Raw genomic sequence first — 17,580 nt, 5'->3', positions numbered from 1 at the left:
AGTGGTTGTATCTCTGATTCAAATTCTAGGGCTATTGCACAAAGCGTTTCCATTGCCTGGCAATAGGTAACACAGCCACACGAAGGCCATTAGCAAAGACAGTCACAGGACTGGTTTAGATTAAAACCTGCTGCTATTAAAAATGTGCTGCATTCCAGGGACAATAGCAGATAGTCCTTTTTATTTTCATACTGGTCACTAATTACATGGAAAAACAGCAAGAGTAATTAAAAACAAGGGGAAAGGGATAGGGAAAAATCACTTGCTGGATTTATATTTTCCCTCTCCAAGTGAAAGGCCTTTCTGGTAAATGACAAGCATTTTGGCCATAATTAGCAAGAGAGGCTGCAGGTGACTGACCCTTCACTCATGAGGGTACCACTGCATCCAAAAAGAAAGATAAAAGACTTTCAGTTTAGAGCTGTGCCTCGCACTAGGCAAATCCCACTTGTTTTCACATAGCTATCTACTGCAAATTTAGTCTAATACTTTGTTTCTCAACCCAGGATGAAGTGCCACCCACCCCTGTCCTCCCCTAAAATTCACAAGCAATGGTCAAAATCCCCTTCGTTGCTCACAGATACTGTGGGGTCAGCACCCAAAGAACATTTTCAAGAAAGTGCAACCACCCTTATTTTACCCTCCTGGTTCCTATTCTAGGCTGATTGCTTTGAGCAAGTAAATAAATAGTTGGGTATAAATAAATGTTTAGGTATTTATCTGTTCAGCTTCATTCAGATTGCATTTGTGAGTATGGAGTGTCTTATAGCACCTACATATCAGAAAGACAGCATAGCTGGCTTGGTAAACTGACACTACTGCGTGAAACAGAAGAAATAGCCAGTAGAGGGTGTGGATGATCGTTTTCAATTATTTCTGCATACCAGCCAAAACCAGATGGTTTCTTGAACTATGATTTTTTCCCTTTAACTTAACTACTCAATTACATCAGAATTCCTAATTCTCTGCTTGCAATTATCACCATCCAACTTATTACCTGAGAAAAACGGTGTTGCATAAATAATCTATTGCCTTTTTAACCTGAAGGGCTCAGCATCTGAAGAGTTTCTAATTTAATAGTAGAATATTCTCATGATGGTCAACCTCTTCCAGCAGAGACCCAGAAGTGTGGGAAGACATCAAGAGCAGGCTGGCTATCACACGAAGAGCCAAGATGTGCATGCTATTTGGCAGCATTCAGGCTACAAGCATGAGTATTGCACTGAAGAGATAGTAGACTGGGTTTTAGCATTGTCTCTATTGCTCAGCGCTTGGATCTATGCTAAGTCTCAGAGTACAGCGCTCAGCCTGGCTTATGTTACGCTGCAACAGCCTGGACATAGCTGCAAGTTATCTGGGATTCCATGGAACCTTCTTCACCAGAGACTTCCAGCCCATCTGTCTTTCAAGATGCATATCCCAAAGCATGGAACCACAGCCATACCCTGCCTGTGTGTTGTACAATGTCGAGCAGAAATGTTTGAGAGTGGAAGCAAAAATGCAGAGGTTGCTCCCCTGGCACAGAGGACCAGACACAGTCTCTCTGCTGTGTGTGACTGGGTAACTTTCAGCTGAATTCACACAAGCAGCAGGATCTTTAAAAAAAGCATCTCTAAGAAAGATCTACTGAGGACCATGTAATAAGAATAAAGACAGACCAGACTTGACAGGTTTGCAATTAATTTTCCTTGGCTCTTACTTACGTCCTTGATTCTGGCAGCCTTCCTCTTCTGAATGAGAAACAGGCTTCCTTCGTTACTCCTAACATAGCAAAATCCATAATGTGGCAGGTGTTTGCTACTCATTTCATTGACACAAATATTATGTTTAATCAAAAGCTGAAGCAAGACAAAATGAATGAAACAAGATAAACCAAAGCATGAAGCCCCAGTCTACGCCCAATGCTTAGCTGTTTGGCAGGGTGTTGCTGGGTAAAATCTCAAAGAGCAAAATTTGTCTGCCCACATATCACACTGTGTTGTCAAACCATCCCGTGTAAGCTCCCCAGAGACATCCTAACACACTTCTTGCTCATGTCCTGTCTACTAACCAATGCCTTAACCAGAGTCTATACAAAGTCTTTCTCCAGTCCCTTCCAGTTTTAAGTATGGTCTACATATAACATGCCCCTCTTTCTCATCACCCAGATGAATTACTTCAAACAGGACAGCAATGAGTCTAGCATTAGGAAAAGGCAAAATCTGAGAATCTTTGTGAGCCAGCTGTTGTCTTACCCTAGAAAGCTAATGGAGATGTCTGGAAAAGACAGGGATAACTAACCTTCAAAGCAACCACTGGACAATGTATTCACAACCGAAAGGCAGTAACCCAAGGACCTGAAGCAGAAGCTCAGCTATGCTTGTCAAATGATGTATTTGTAGCTGCACTGAGATTTGAGATTCAAGCTTGAAAACCAGCATTACTTGGGAGTCACTTAGTATTTCAGCATGAGAATTGTGAAAGTCTTATTCAAGGCATACTGCTAAACACATAATTATTCCCACCAGGGAATCCAGCAGTGGAACTTGTGTGGGTGCTTACTCTATTACGTGAGACCAAAGAAAAAAGCACCAGAAGAGTCTGTGACACAGAGCAGCCTTTTCAGCAAGCAGAAGGCTGTTTATCTCCTCCTTTAATAAGATCAACTACCATGTCTTAATAGAGCAGCTCCTCCTAACAGCTCCTCCTCTCTACTGTGTACCCTGATGAGATGTACACAATATCAAAAGCAACATTGGATGAAAGACGGAAACCCCAAGATGTCCTTTTTTCATTATGTATAATTTGTAAAGCTAGTCAAAAAATAGCAAGCAATTTAGCCTGGAATTTTGCCAGCTGTGGTATTTGTAGCACATGTGATCAAAGAGCCAGTCACTGGGAAAACAATCCTGCTTGTAACCTGACTTCCACCACAGAAGACAAAGCCTGTAAACATTACTATTGATCAGAGTGGAACTATTTTCATCAGGCTGCATAGCATTCGACATTAAACATCTGCAAAGTCAAGGCCTACGTAAGCTGAGGTTGGGGCAGATAGTTCCAACGGTTTAACATTCCCAACACGTGAGCAATTTTCAGAAGAATAAGCAACTGAAGACACTGAAATCACACTGAAAATCAAAGAAAAGGATATCATAAATGGATTTTATGTAATACTCCAGGATATTGACATATATAACAAATTAAAACAATTAATTCATCTTCCTACCTTCCACTGATAATTTTTTAATTAAGTTACTTATCTTTATCTACATATTTAAGAATGTAGATCTTTCATTATTCATCTCTTAAAGAAAATCAATGGTGTCTTGATTTGCTACAGCTCAAACAAGAGAGCAGTATTATTTAAGATAAGACAGCCTAATGGAAAAATAATTCATTAGCTTTATTAACAAGCCCTAAAAATATGCTATTGAGCACATTTTCATATTCCTAGAAGTCTGAATTATGAACCAAAAGCTTAATGGTGTTCAGTATGACTAAAATACGCATAATAGATTTTTTAAAAATGCTTATAAATAGAAGAGGGAGAAAACTATTAAAAGAATTCAATGAAATGTTTTAGAAAGTTCATCCCTAATACTGAATTTATTATGAAAACCACTATCAAAAAGCTTCATAGTCTGTAATGAACTAAGAGACTGTGAGCTAATCTGTAGCACTGGTTAGGTGTGAGTGCCTAAACACCTATCAGCTATACAGCTTTGAAATATTTGCACATCAAAACAGACTCTGGTTTTGCACTTGGGATTCTAAAGCTTTGTAAAAGACGCAGTGAAAAGAGTGAACTTTGAATCTCAGTTTCTTGAGGAAGCAGAGTTTTTCTAGTCATCGTAAGTGTCCTTTTCTTCTCAGGGTGACCTTAACTTTCAGATTTGTAAAATGGTTTCCTTTTGTGTTCAATCCTACGGTGTAACAAGTTTTAAAAATGACTATTTATCTTCTGTAATATATTAGTCACATGTAGCAGGAGAAGCCTCTGTGGGAATTTTTGCTATCGAGTTTGCTCAAGCTTAAGTCAATGCTGATTTAGAAAATACAACTTACGCTTAGCAACAAACAATCATGAATATATTTATTGGAATAACATCTTTCCATTCTCCTCCAGCAGTGTTCGGTTTATCGGCTGCAATACTATATGTTGGTATATATTTACAGTGACCAAGGCAATTTGAAAGTAATGCTTTTATGTTGCCCATCTCATTACACTTTTACAAGCCTGAATCACAGGCACTGGGGAAACAAATAGATCTGATGGGTCTGAAAAAAAATAAATGAAATGCAAATTAGCCAGGCAGGTATATGTTATATTCATTCCTGGGAGGAGAATCAGTGCATCGCTCAAAAACTGCCTGTTGCAAAAGTCAGATTTAAGCAACTTTAAGTATTTTTAGATTTTGCCTTACTAATCATGACCTCAGCTGCTGGCACCATGTAATGATAATAATGAATAAACATGCTGTGCTTATGAAGAACTAGAACCTAACAAGTTGATCAATTGTTAATTCTATAAAGTGACTAAAACGTGTCTCTACTATCAATAAGTAAATCAGCATTTATTTGTGGTACTAATGCACCTTGTACATATCCTCCAGCTATCCTGCCCTTCTCTATAATAATGTAATTATCAGTTTGGTCATATTTAAGTACAACCTGAATGAGATTTGATATTGTTTTTGTCCTGAGGGTGAGAAAATAGAAGGAAAAATTGTTCGGATATTTAAAGAGACACGTTACATTTGTTTAGAGAATGCAGGTTTTCCATTTGCCCTCCAATTAGTTATACAAAATTATTCATTAGAAAACCAATTATTTCACAGTATTATTCTTAAATCTTACAGGCTATTATCAGGCAGTCATTCCAGAGAAGATGGTCTTTTTATTATTAAAACCCCTTTGCTCTAAGCCTCTATAACACAGAATTTAAACAAAAGGCAACAACACTCATTAACTGTAACAGAAAATGGTACTTCTGTAATAAAAAAATAAAACAAAACCAAAACGTTTAAAACAAGATCAGTTCGGCTTTATTCAGTCTTTATTTTTCCTCTTAGATGAGAGGTATCAAGTTTTCAACAATAATACAGTTACGTATATTCCAAATGTCTTAATTACAAATAGCTGCCAGTCTCCATTACATTTCCAAGCAAGATTTAACAGTAACAGATTCTGTCCAAGAAGAAGAATGTTGCAACACATGCAAAAAACAAGAGTTTTGCTGAAAATATCTGTTTTCCTTCTCATTCCTACTGCTGTCTGCAAAGACACGGGGTGATTGCAGTTACCCGTCCATCCACTCAGCCGCACAGCTCCTCTCAGTCCAGGGTGCAACTAGAGAGTAAGCACAACCTGAAGCATGTCGTAGGTGAATGATGTACATTGACAGAGTAATTAGTTGATTTAAAGTTGATGCACCTTTTTCAGAGTTATATACTGTAAATATTCTTAAAGGTTTAGGGCTTCTTTGTCTATTCTATTGTTAAACCAAAATATATGTCACAAAAATACATTAGAAACATCTACAGGAAGGAAATGTTCTGGAGGGAAATGCTATTAAGTATGTGGATAAGCTCAATACCAATTAATTTCTAACACTTAATGAACCAAATGAACCTATTCATTTCTCAGGTGAAAGGTTACACTAATTCTGCCAGAAATTGCCCTGCTTCACCTCAGATCCATCCCTCCATGGCAATTTGGTGTAGAAAAGGAGGGAGAACCCTTTTTACCCAGGACTCTCTTAAATTAGAAGAATCAATGCAGGCTTATAAAAATAACTTTTTCTAACAAAATTTTCTTCTTTTGATGGTCCCTGAAAAGAAACAGCTGTCATTAAACAAAAGCAGAATGAATCATTTCAGCAACACCCCAAAAAGACGGGGATAATTTAGTACTAAAATTACTATTCTGCTTTTCTGTCCTTCAGCCCCAGTTGAGCCTATATACCCTATAACTGCTAAGCATTTCCACAGTTAAGCTGTTACTCCAGTAGTATTTTTCAGCTAGACAAGCCAATGTCAAATGCTCTCTGACATTCTTCCAAATAATGGATATTAGCTCAAAGGTTCAGAGACACTGAGTAAAGTAACAGAGGAATGTGCACATATGACAATCTCTCTCTATTCCACAAAATTGCTAATCCTTTTTTTCAGACTCAATGGCCTATTTTATGTGCAAGTCCACTCACTGCTGTAGATGCGTGTTTGGGGAAAATTTTATAGCACTTGACTTCTAATTGTGGAACCTCACTGTCATTAAACTGACAGTGCTCAGCACAAATAGTCATGCAGTCAACACAAGCCCACCAGACAGTCAGGATGGGTCTTTTACAACTACCTGTATTCATGCTGGGCTAATTCCAGTGCAATTAGGAAAACACTCGTGGAATAAGGCCCAGCTGTGCAGATACAAAGAGGAAAAGCTTTAGCCTCATAACAATGCCAGCTGATCGACATTAACTTCTCCAGCTCACTGCATCCCAGTTTTCCTCTGGGAGGAAGGAGTGCTGTGGTCCCAGAGCTGCATTTCAGAGCAGACCAGCCACAACAGCCTTCTCTCTCCTCAGCTGTATATGCGTGGCTGACAAGAATTCCCTTCCCTGCGTGCTCAACAAGGCACAATCCAGGGAGCGGATCAGAGCGGTATGGGGGAAGGCTCATCCACTTCCCCTCAGGAGCTGATATATGTAGTGTGCAGGTAGCAGCTGAAATGAGTTGTGGGGCATCACAGAGATTTCCATATACTCCATCGCATTCTCTAGGAACAGAACAAACAGATACCTTGAATACAGCCCTGGTGTTGCCACAGTCCCCAGCAATGGCCAGAAGAGAGAATAACTGCAAAGGGGAAGAGATGACCCCTCCTTTCTTCTTATTAATCCTATCTGCTGAGCATTTGCCAGGAAAGTGGGAGGAAACCAGCAAGGAGGGTGGACTGCCTGAATGCCCAGCAAAGGGACCAGCACCAGCAAATACAGCTTCTCTATTTCCTTTTCAGAATTATAGGGAATAAAGAGTCTCAAAGGCTAACTTAAGCAGGGCTTGTGTCCAAAATCATACTTCCATTAAAGACCTCAGCCACATCTGTCTAATAGCTTAAACAAAACAAGAAGTTTCATTTAGGAATCTAAGTTAAATGAATTTTTCTGGGAAATCATAATACAGATGCATTGTATTCATTTCTGAAACAAGGCATTTCTCTTCCTGTCTCCAACATTATTAGCATGTTACACTGGTTTAAATTAAAAGGGATTCATTTGTTTTATCACCCTGATATCGGCTCACTGCAATATAACATTTTTGAAACAGGAAAATATCACAGCTTAGCATCATAAATTCAATGCTGCAACGAGATAAATCCTCCCTATTAATGTAAACTGTTGTACTTCACAATATATCTACATCTGCAGCACACTTCTATTTGCTGATCAGGCTATCGTAAACACACATAATTCTCATTGAATTATGGAAGCAGCAAAGAAATCTGAGAATAACTATGTTCTCTAGACTAAAACAGCCACAGTCTGGTCCTTCAAACAGATTCAGTCGTGCAGGGATGTTCCTGCTTGTATATGACAACATAAAATACCATCATCCCCACAGCTGGAATCTAGATAACATAACAAAACACATCAAAGTATAGTCACTCCTTAATTACACATGCACAGAATGTATGCTGGAAGCTTTATTAACTTGCAATATATATAAATCCCAGAGACGCACATATGAAAGACTGGGCACCCTATCAATTAATAACTTCCAAATTTCTCTCTGAATACCTGAGGTGACACTGAAATGATTCAGAAAAGCAGTTCCTTGTTTAATTTTGTGGAAGGGAAAAAAATCACTGACTATTCAACGCTTCCTACAACAGCTACATTTTCTCCTTTTCCCCTTTATACTGAGATTAACACTCTGAAACCCACACCAGATTGGAATTTGGCACACAGCTTAGGAAATGCAAACACACGAATTAATAACCTGAATTATGTAAATATGAACCAGAGATTTGCCATTTATTTTAAAAAGCTAGAAGAACTCATGTTAACTCATTTATCCATGCCCAGGCATTACTCACATGCTTCTGGTTTAGTGAGCAGCTTCTTGAAAAACAAGCCTATGAATGCTTTAATAGCTAAAGCATCAGAACACTCTTATTTTAAAGGGTTAGTTGCTTACAGAACCAGCAAGTCCAGCCTGGTTCCAATTAGAGAGTGTCCTTCAGATCAGAAGGATGTAATGTATGATTGAGTCATGCTTTGCATTGGCTGATTAGAGGATAGAATGGGGCAAGAGCTCTGCATCAATGACTAGGGACTGAGTTCTTTAAACCAGACTTTTACTATCGTGTAACACCAAGGCTGGGATTGCTGCCCTTTAATATATTTATCCTTGCTTGTTATATCTCACAGCACTTGCAACAAAGCTGTTGTTATAGAAGGAGGGAGAAAACTTGTACTGACGTTGTGCAGAGGGAAACAGCCTCTGAGGCCTGACCCCACCAGAGTTTTATTCCACAGATGTTCCCTGTAAAGAGTAACTGAAATTGAAACACAGCTGAAGGGACAATAAAAACAACAGGTCACCTTTTGAGTCACCAAGATCCCAATACTGCTTTCCTTCATTTGAGCTTTACTCTGGCGTAATGGTACCAAGTCTGAGAGAATCTGCTTTTCAGCTCACAGCCTTTCCAAAATAATTGCTGGAAAATATAAAATAAAGCAAAACTGATGGAACCCACAGGCCTTTGTTCCTCCTTAGAAACATCTTTAGAATAGCAAAGAGGCTTCAGTGACAGAGGCCGATAGAAATCCCCAAGACTTGCAACGAGTCGGGATGCTTTGCCACTGCAAAGCAGCTTAGATCGCCCTGCCTAACCTCAGGTGAAAGTGCGCTGCGATCTTCTGATCGGCAGGGTTGGCACTGGCTTCAAAACAACCACTTGCATGGTGGTTATCAAATTCTTCAAAGGGAATAAGGGCTGCTGAGGGAATTCTACTACTAAACCTTGAGCGGGGGCACGAAGTCCCAGGGCCTTAAACTGTGAGACAAGGAAAATCTCATCCCCTGGATGAAAAGTATATATAGGAGAGCTCTTTATTCTGAATATGCTTCTGAAACCCAGGACAAAACTGTATCCTCAAGACCTTCCTCAGGAGACTGGAATGAGGCTTAGCCCTTCTTACTCCTTATCCATACTGATAGCGAGTTCAAAAGAGCAAAACATTTGTCTTAGACCATTATTAAGGATTGATACTCCAAACAACGCAATCTTTTGCACTCACAAATTCAAGTTTAGTTCTGTATTAAGAGCTTAATTTTTCATTGGCCAACAGGTCTTGGTGGCATTGCAAGAACACAGTAATTTCATGACTGCATAATTAACTTTATTTTACATGAAGCTGAGAATTAGCTGCTTTCCATCAATTTCAATTTTCCAGCCATTTCACTGCTTGCCTCTTAAGTGTAGATATTTTTTAACACTTGAGAGGCACTGACCAAATTCTGCCCTTTTCACTCAAAGCCAGGTCCTTAACTGGGCATCTTGCTTGAGGAAAGACAGCATGGGGTAGCTTTAGATTAATAAGAGATTGGCATGGGGAGATCAGGAGCTGCTCCACACAAGTATCATCAACCAGTTGCCCATTCAGATCTAATCCAGAGCAGTCACATCTGCATGGCAGTACCAGGCAATGCCTTCACAGTGAGGTGTAGGACCAGAACTGGTGGATTTAATCCAGTTCTTAAGAATTTTTAATATAAATCTCAGTGAAGTCAATGGGAATCTTTCTAAGCATTTTAAATCATAGCCCAGAATTACCAGAGCAGGAGCAACCTTCTCGGCAGCTGTGGAAAGGGGCCATGGAATAATTGGCATGAACCCAGACTATATCTGCACCCTGACAGGACAGAAAGCTCTTCAGTACTGGACTGAAATCTATTACTGAGGCTCTTGTATCTTTTTGCCTGTGTTTTTCTTCAATAATTAGGAGCTTTTATCTATCAGAGTACATCAAACCTGTACCTTCCACAAGCACCGAAGTCACTCAGAAAAAGGATAGCAAACATCAATGTGAGACTAGACAGCAAAAAAAAAAGCAAGCTGCTACAGCATCATCTAAACATAAGCTACTAAGTAATAGCATTTAAAAAAATCTATTTCACACAGATGAAAATCATTACAGTTCCCTAGAGACCCTCTCTCTCTCTGCAGTAACCTGTGTCATTTCCTAGCTAGCAAAAATGTGCCACAGTATATCAAAAGATGGTAAAGTTCTTCTAATTTTAATATTCCTCTAATCCAATAATGGCTTGTTTACTGCTTTCTAATTTAAAGGTAATTCATTAGATGTATTCTGTCACATCTTATTGGCATTGAAGGCGTAAGAATCATATGCACCTCTGAGACACATCGTTGTACTGCTAATACTCTGTGGTTCCCTTGATGCAACTGGCTACATAAATGGCACTGGTAAGGGAAGTGCATGCATGTACACATATAGAAATTACAGCAAAAACATTAAAAGACTTCAGAGATGAACTCTGGACCCCAGAATTTACACCCACTGAGAACTCCAGCAAAGACAAAGTGTTTAAACTAACATAAGTGATTTGTGTGTAAATATTTGTGATAGTGACACAAAGGGTCGCACAGAGCCTGCAGGGAAGCCCCCAGCTGACCCATGGGAGGCTTGAATGAGTCTGCTGCAAAATGATGAAGGTAAAGGAAACATTAGAGAGGAGGGGCAGCCTGAACTCAGAACTGCACATTTGGGGAGTCAGACCGCGCTTGGCAACATCTGTTGTGATTCTGCAAAAGCTACCCAAGACAGCTGAATTTTTGAGCAACCCTACAGCAATGTAACAGGAACTGAGACCAAGGGCTTCAAACCTGCTCGACCTTGGCAGCACACAGGCACTGAGGTCCTGGGGTGAAAGCAAGAACAGACCAGGAGCCATTAGCACAGTGGGGGAATACGTGTTCCTGCCTCTCCAGCTACGCAGCATCCACCGGGCTGCACGGTTCCCTTCTCACTCCCCCGATACAGATCCTGTGCCTACCTCCACGTGAGCAGCTCCTCTCCAAGCAATAAGGCAAAGGAGGCAATTTACTACAGGTAAATCCACTGTGCGCTCAAACACATTGTTCACGCAGCTTTCCTGCCACAAGGGCTGAGAACTCTTTGGCTGTTTATATTCTGCCAGCAGCCGGCTCAGTCACATCATCTTTCCCTACACTAGCATGTCCGTTTTCACTAATCTCTTCCTAAGAAGTGAAACCTTTGATCAACCGGACTCACCACACACGTGTAGTTATTTAATGAACCATGCCTACAGGGGCATAAGACTAAGGAACACAATGGAGCCATGCTAGGAAACCACACCAGTTGCCCAAACTTCTGTTATTCCTTAGGAATACGTCAGGATCAACCCAGCAGTTTGGAAGACAGTTTGGGTCAGTACGTGTCCAAACCCATCACCTCATTGGCTGTTGGTGATGTCATGCCCGTGCATTAATCCCCGGTGACTGCAGGTTTAACATCATGTATCTCACCACATCATTAACGACATTAACATACTTAACGACAATGAACGCCACTCTTGGAGGAAATTACTGGAGCAGAGAATAAAGCAACTTGTTGAAACAGGGGAAGTCGCATCTCTTTAAGTGATTATTTCCAGCTGTTTGTTTTTTTGTCACAGTGAAGTTGCTGGGGGCAGAAAATAACACATGCCTCAGTGAAAGGAGTGGGTATTGTTAGAGCTCTGGTTTAAAGAAAGTAAATCAAGATCTCCCACTCAAAAAGGTATAAGTGCCAGTGGTGAGAAGCCAACTGCTCTGGGAAATTAAAGTATTCCAGGAGGTATAAAATTGGTGGCTGAAATTAAAAACATTTTTAAAAAGGAAAACAAAAATAGGAGTAAGAGTGACATCTACAAAACAAGCTTGTCCGTTTGCTAGTGACATCCCCGTCACTAGAATAACTACAGCAGCAAATGAATACACACACCCACTGGTACACAGCGATGTCTAACTACAACCCGAACACCTGAAGTGCTGCGCACTGACACTCCCGGTCCCACCCCGCACCCAGCGCCTGCCCAGCCCGCGGGGCTCGCTAAAGACGTGATTAAAGGCGCAAAAGCCCCTCACGCTGCCCAGTGCGGGGTTGCTCGGCGGGGTCCCCGCGCCTCCCGCCTGGGGCCGCCTGCCAGCCCCAGTGGCCACTTCGGGGACAGACGAGTCCCTGCTATCCACCGCACTCCTCCATACAAGTTACACCGCAGATTAAGCCACCCTTCTTCCAGCGGAGCTCACCCCGTTCCCCATTGCGGTCACAGCTCCAGCCTGCCCGGGACGCGCAGGGCCGAGCACTAACACCGGGTACCGCTCACCTGCCCGCCGCCTCGTCCGAGGAGCGGCTGCGCTGGAGAAACAAGGAGGCAGCAGCACGGGTGTTGGAAGGGGGGATCCTCCTCGGGCAAGCGGGCGCACACCCGGCTCTCAGGCTGCGCGGAGGATGCTCCGCAAGGACTCAATCCCGCACGCAGCGGCGCATCGCCCTAAGTGGCTCTGGCGCTCCCCTCCCGCTCCTCCTCCTCAGAGACAGGGGGAGGAAGCACAGTGTCGCGGCTTCTCTGTCTCTTCCCTTCCACGGGACTCCCTGCTCGCTCCCTTCACTGCCTCCCGCACCCGACTCCGCGGAGCTAAGGCGGCTGGGGCGCAGGGCCCGCTCCTCCCTCCGCCCCGCGCAGCCAGGGTGCTGCAGGGAAGAGCGCCCTTCCCTCCGCAGCAGAGCTGCACGCCCTGCTCAGCAGGGGCTTCTGACTGCTTGGCAGAGCCCTCACCTTATTCCAACATCCGAGCGGCCGCTGCTCAGCAGAGGGAGGAGAAAGCAGACGTTGTTTCAGCTCGTAGCCGGGCCGGAGGTCGCAGCATCTTTTGGAGACGGGCGCAAGTTGAGACGGGTGCAGAGGGTCAGGACCACAACCCCATCGCCTCTTCTCACGTGTCCAATCACTCCTGCCGTACACTACAGTCCTACGGGCTCCCAGTGAACTACCACCTTCCAAAATTCAGTTGAAATGGCAAAGCAAAAGGTGGTGTTTCACTGCTGCGGAGCCAGGGTCACATCGACAGGCAGCAACCACCAGGAAACAGTCTGTTTCTTGCTCTGCCACTGACTTTCTCTACTGCCTTTATCACCTCACTTTACACCCTCAGTTTCTCCCATAACTCTGGTGCTTGCTTAAAAGATAGAGATACCCAAACACATCCTTCAGTGAGAGTCAGGCATTTAAATATCCACAGATTAGTCTCACTCTGTGAGAGGGCAAAGTCACCTTAAGTGACTGTAGAGCTCTGTGCAACGGCAGGCTGATCTTGGTTACATTCCCTAAACACTGATGCGATACAAATCATCATCCCCCTGGACAAACATTCCTTAAACAGGAAGAAGCGCTGAAAATGAACCTTGCAGAACAGGGCAGGCTACTTCTGTCACAGGAAATCACTCATCAGCTGCTGATGTGGAGTTGCACATTGCCTTTCAAGTTGTCCATGTGCAACTTTTCTAGCGCACATGTGAAAAACGGTAGAAGTCTCAACAGCTTTCACACCACAGCTCCTTGTAAATTAATAATACAGTAACAGACACTCACACCTGGGATAAATTCACTTAGCCTGAAAGAAAGGGTCTGAACCCCCAGCCTTAGCTCTCCCTCATCTCATGTTAGCAGAACTCAGCTGTGATTTTTTAATCAACAAGAACTACAAATTAGTCAAAACAGGGAACAAGCCCACACCGGCAGATCACGTTTCTTCATCTCATTCCTTACATGTGGAGCTGCCACCTTCTTGCCTATTGCTCCTGATATTTCACATGCCTCCAGACCCCTGTGAGCCTAGAGAAGGGGATAGAGAAACGGCAGATAAGGGAAGGAGCTCCAAGCTTGCACAAAGGACTGTGAGAAGTAGATCTGGGGACAAGGGAGAGAACTGGATGTACTGGTGGGAAAGAGGAAGATTTAGAAGACAGGAGACACAAATCAACAGGGAAAAGGTCTAGTGCTGCTGCCTGGGGAACCATTTGTTGGAAGCAGGGTAGCCAGGACATCAGATAGGGATTATGTGGGATCAATACCCCCCAGTACATGTGGACGGAGCAGTTCACCTGCAATGGGTGCTCTTAAAACCAGGCTGCTGAGCCATGGGAGACAGGAGGTCACAGCTCTCCCTGACCCAGTGCTATCCTGTGCTCGCATTTCCTTCCCCAGCCACCTCTGTTTTGGTCTGCCTCTTAGACTCAGTTTTCCCATCCAGACAATGGAGACAGCCACATTTCTTGCACAGAGCTGCTGTCAAAATGAATTAAGTGATGTCCAAAGAGTACTTTGAAATGCAGATAATATGCTTGCTAGTTTTAATGCCTCCAAAGCGGTCTCCAGATATCGCTAAATCCTCAAGATATCCCTGATCAATTCCTGTTTCACAGATGAGGAAACTGAGCAGAGGGACGGCTGCTTTAGTTCATCTCTTTTATGTTGAGCTCTATGGGTCCCCCTCATCTTGCCCTGTCCTAGTCTCCCAGTCACTTGCCCACAGTGATGAGTCACATCCAAAGGCACAATTTACTGACACAGAACAAGCATCACACCTGCAGTGCCTTCCACACCCGATTACAGATCCCCTATAAAGCTATTTCCTTTGACAAGTTAATGCCTAGGTTTGAGCTGTGCTCCCTCCCATGACCTGGTGTTACACACGGGTTTCCAGGAGCCCCCAAAAGTGTCGGTACTGTGGGGCAGAACTATATCTCCCCCTGTATTTTCCTTACCTCTGCAGGTGTGCTGGGAAGGAGCAGGACGCAAGAGCTTCTAGTCCCCAGGCCTGTGATCAAATTATCTCTCCCTCTGTCACACATCCTAATCATCACAGCTGGCGGTCATGCCAACAATATTAACGCTGCTGAGTAGCTTTCAGTTTTGCAATTAGCAAGGTTTTCTGCTTCCCTCAAATAAAAAATAGGCTCATACAACTTAATGCTGCATAAACGACACAGATACATTTGAGGCCCATGTTACCATCTCATGGAGAGGAACAGACATTCTGAGTGCTGTGGATATTCTAAACCATTTGAAGATTACAATGGTTACAAAGCTCATTATTTCTAAACATATTTATCCTTCCTCTCTTTTTTGTTTGCAAAATCCGGCATTGTGCAGTTTAAATAAACAACTATTGTACTATTAAACATTGATTAAAGAAAAGGGTTCCATTTAAATTATTAAGTGGTAGGATAAAAAGCATCCTTTCTCTTTGTATGCTACTTTATTCAGAAGTCAAACTTCTGTAGTCTCACTGAATGCTAATGAGTAGCATAATAATGCACAAGGGCAAGAGGGGGCTGAGTAATTAAAAACGGAGGCCAGAAATCAAAGGGCTTGAAATATACTCACTAAAATAATTCAATTATACATTAGAAACCTGGGATAATCAAGACACATCCCACAGTTTCATTCATCATTATGCCCCAATTTAATACCTATACTGGTTTGTCGTGCACAGGAAGCAGCACTTGGGACTTTCATGTGAGATGCCTCAGCTCAAGAGACAAAGGCAACAGGCACTCAGGTCCCATCCTCATCATGCTGCACCTTGAAAATGGCTTCACTTGGCTGAGTATCTTCCAGTTACCTGATTTAGGGAGCTGTTTTTTGCCACAAGCTATTTCTGTGTTGGTTGTATATTCCTTTTCTCCACAGCTTTGCAATTAATTAATAGAAATCTCCCTGCCCACCATTTCATCTTCCCTATAAATCCATCTCCCACCTCTCTCCTTGACTTCACCTTTTCTTGTGGCTTCAGGCTTCCCTGGCTATCCACAAAAACCTCTGCCAAGCAGAGCAGTGGGTAGGTTCATTCAGCAAACCAGGTGTTTAGCTGGGATGGCATCATGAGCCTCAGAGGTTTTCACACAACACAAGCTGGGTCAAAATAGCCTGATGTAGCTTTGCAGTGTCAACACCCTTATGGGCCAAGGAGTCCCAGCACAGCTTCTAGGACAGCAAAGGAGGGGACTCTTTTGAGGAAGTTCCACTGACATGTGATAAAACAAGGGAAAAGATCCAGTCTGATTTTCTTCAGTGATTTTGGAGATTAGTGGGGGATTGATGCGATTTTGCCCTGTGCAGTCTCGATGCAGTAAGCAATAATCAAGCTTAGTCCCATTTGCACTGACAACAGCTTCATGGAGGGAACTACAAGTGATGCATCGCCAGGAATCATGTTAAAAACTGACAAAGTGAACAGAAGTTTCCAGCTGACAAAGGATAACACTGTTGTTCAGAAAGGTTACAGATGCACAAGTTGTAACCTCAATTCTGGCGCATAATTAAGGCAATGGCAGGTGAAATCTGTTGGAAACAACCAGTTTCAGCAAAAAAATCGGGAATTTCAGCAAAACCAACCCTCAGCTGCATACCAGCATCCTGAGGAATCAGAGTCTGATTGTCTTGTTAGAAATCTTAAGGATTTAAACACAGAGACTACTAGTTCTCTCTAATGAGCGAAGAAGTCAGAATCCTGCTGAGCTTCACAAGAGAAGAGGAGCCTGTAGGCCAGCACAGGTCGTAATATTAAATGGTCAAGAAGAGAAACAAGAATCTCAGGTCAAGTTTCCAAAACTAGGGCTTTTAATTAAAATGAAGGTTATGACTTTAGCAGGTGGGTGCCGTTTAGTACAGTCCCAGCTATTACTGAGATTTGCTGCATCTTCAATTTAGAACAAAACAAAATGCTGCATGAGAAAGAGTGAGGGAGCTTGCTTCAGCCAGCTTACGACAGCAGCTAATATGGATGTCTCAGCTTTTCCCCAGACCTATCAGCTACATCTTCCTCAATCAGAAATAAAGCTCCTTTTGAGGTGATTCTGCTCCCCAAAAGAAGATACACATTCACTTGTGAAGAAGATCATTAAGACAAACAAACCAGCCCATGATGTGAGCTGGAGCAGTGTTTGCCAAAAGGGGAGAGGGAAATGTACAAGTAATTTAAGGTAGACAGAATTTCAACATACAGAGAACAAAATACCTATGTTCCCCCCCCCCCCCCTTTTTTTTCTAATGAGGAATTCATTTTTGAAGAGAAGACACTAACATACACATTGCTTGGCTTTGCAGAAGGTTGAGTGGAAGAAGGGTGCAGAGCCTGAGCTACACCGGAGCCCCACTGCTCGATATTTGTTTCCCAACTTTGGTGATGAAATACTCTATTAGATATCTTAGTGACATCCTTTCCCGAGAAACAGTCTGGGGCAGTAATTCTAACAGGACAAGTCAGCTGTAATGAATCTCTTTCCTTGGCACAGATGGGGCCTCACTTTACTCACATGCATAGCTTCTTCCACTTCCTAAGACTACATGAAGACAGGAGCAAGCAGCTCTGGCCTCTTATCTCACGTGCCTTAAACAATAGAGTGGCAATCAATAAATGAACATCATTTTTTTCTTTAAATATGCAATTACATGAAATAGATTATAGAAGTGACAAAACCCAGAACAACTGCACAAACACAGAGCT

General features: G+C 42.5%; 1 protein-coding gene across 1 annotated transcript in view; it reads right to left on the bottom strand.

Moving 5' to 3' along the window:
- Positions 1–12,657, bottom strand: part of TAFA4 (TAFA chemokine like family member 4) — a 74,108-nt gene extending 61,451 nt beyond the window's left edge. Inside the window, exon 1 of the mRNA XM_061455772.1 lies at positions 12,396–12,657. The gene's annotated coding sequence lies outside the window, so the exon portion shown is untranslated. The remainder of the gene's footprint in view (positions 1–12,395) is intronic.
- Positions 12,658–17,580: the final 4,923 nt, after the last annotated feature.

This window comes from Pezoporus flaviventris, unplaced genomic scaffold, assembly GCF_033815535.1.
Source record: "Pezoporus flaviventris isolate CSIRO_AGI_PZ_B2104156 unplaced genomic scaffold, CSIRO_AGI_Pfla_v1 ptg000021l, whole genome shotgun sequence".
NCBI lineage: Eukaryota > Metazoa > Chordata > Aves > Psittaciformes > Psittacidae > Pezoporus > Pezoporus flaviventris.
The sequence above is the reverse complement of the archived record's forward strand: the minus strand, read 5'-3'. Positions and strand labels throughout refer to the sequence as shown.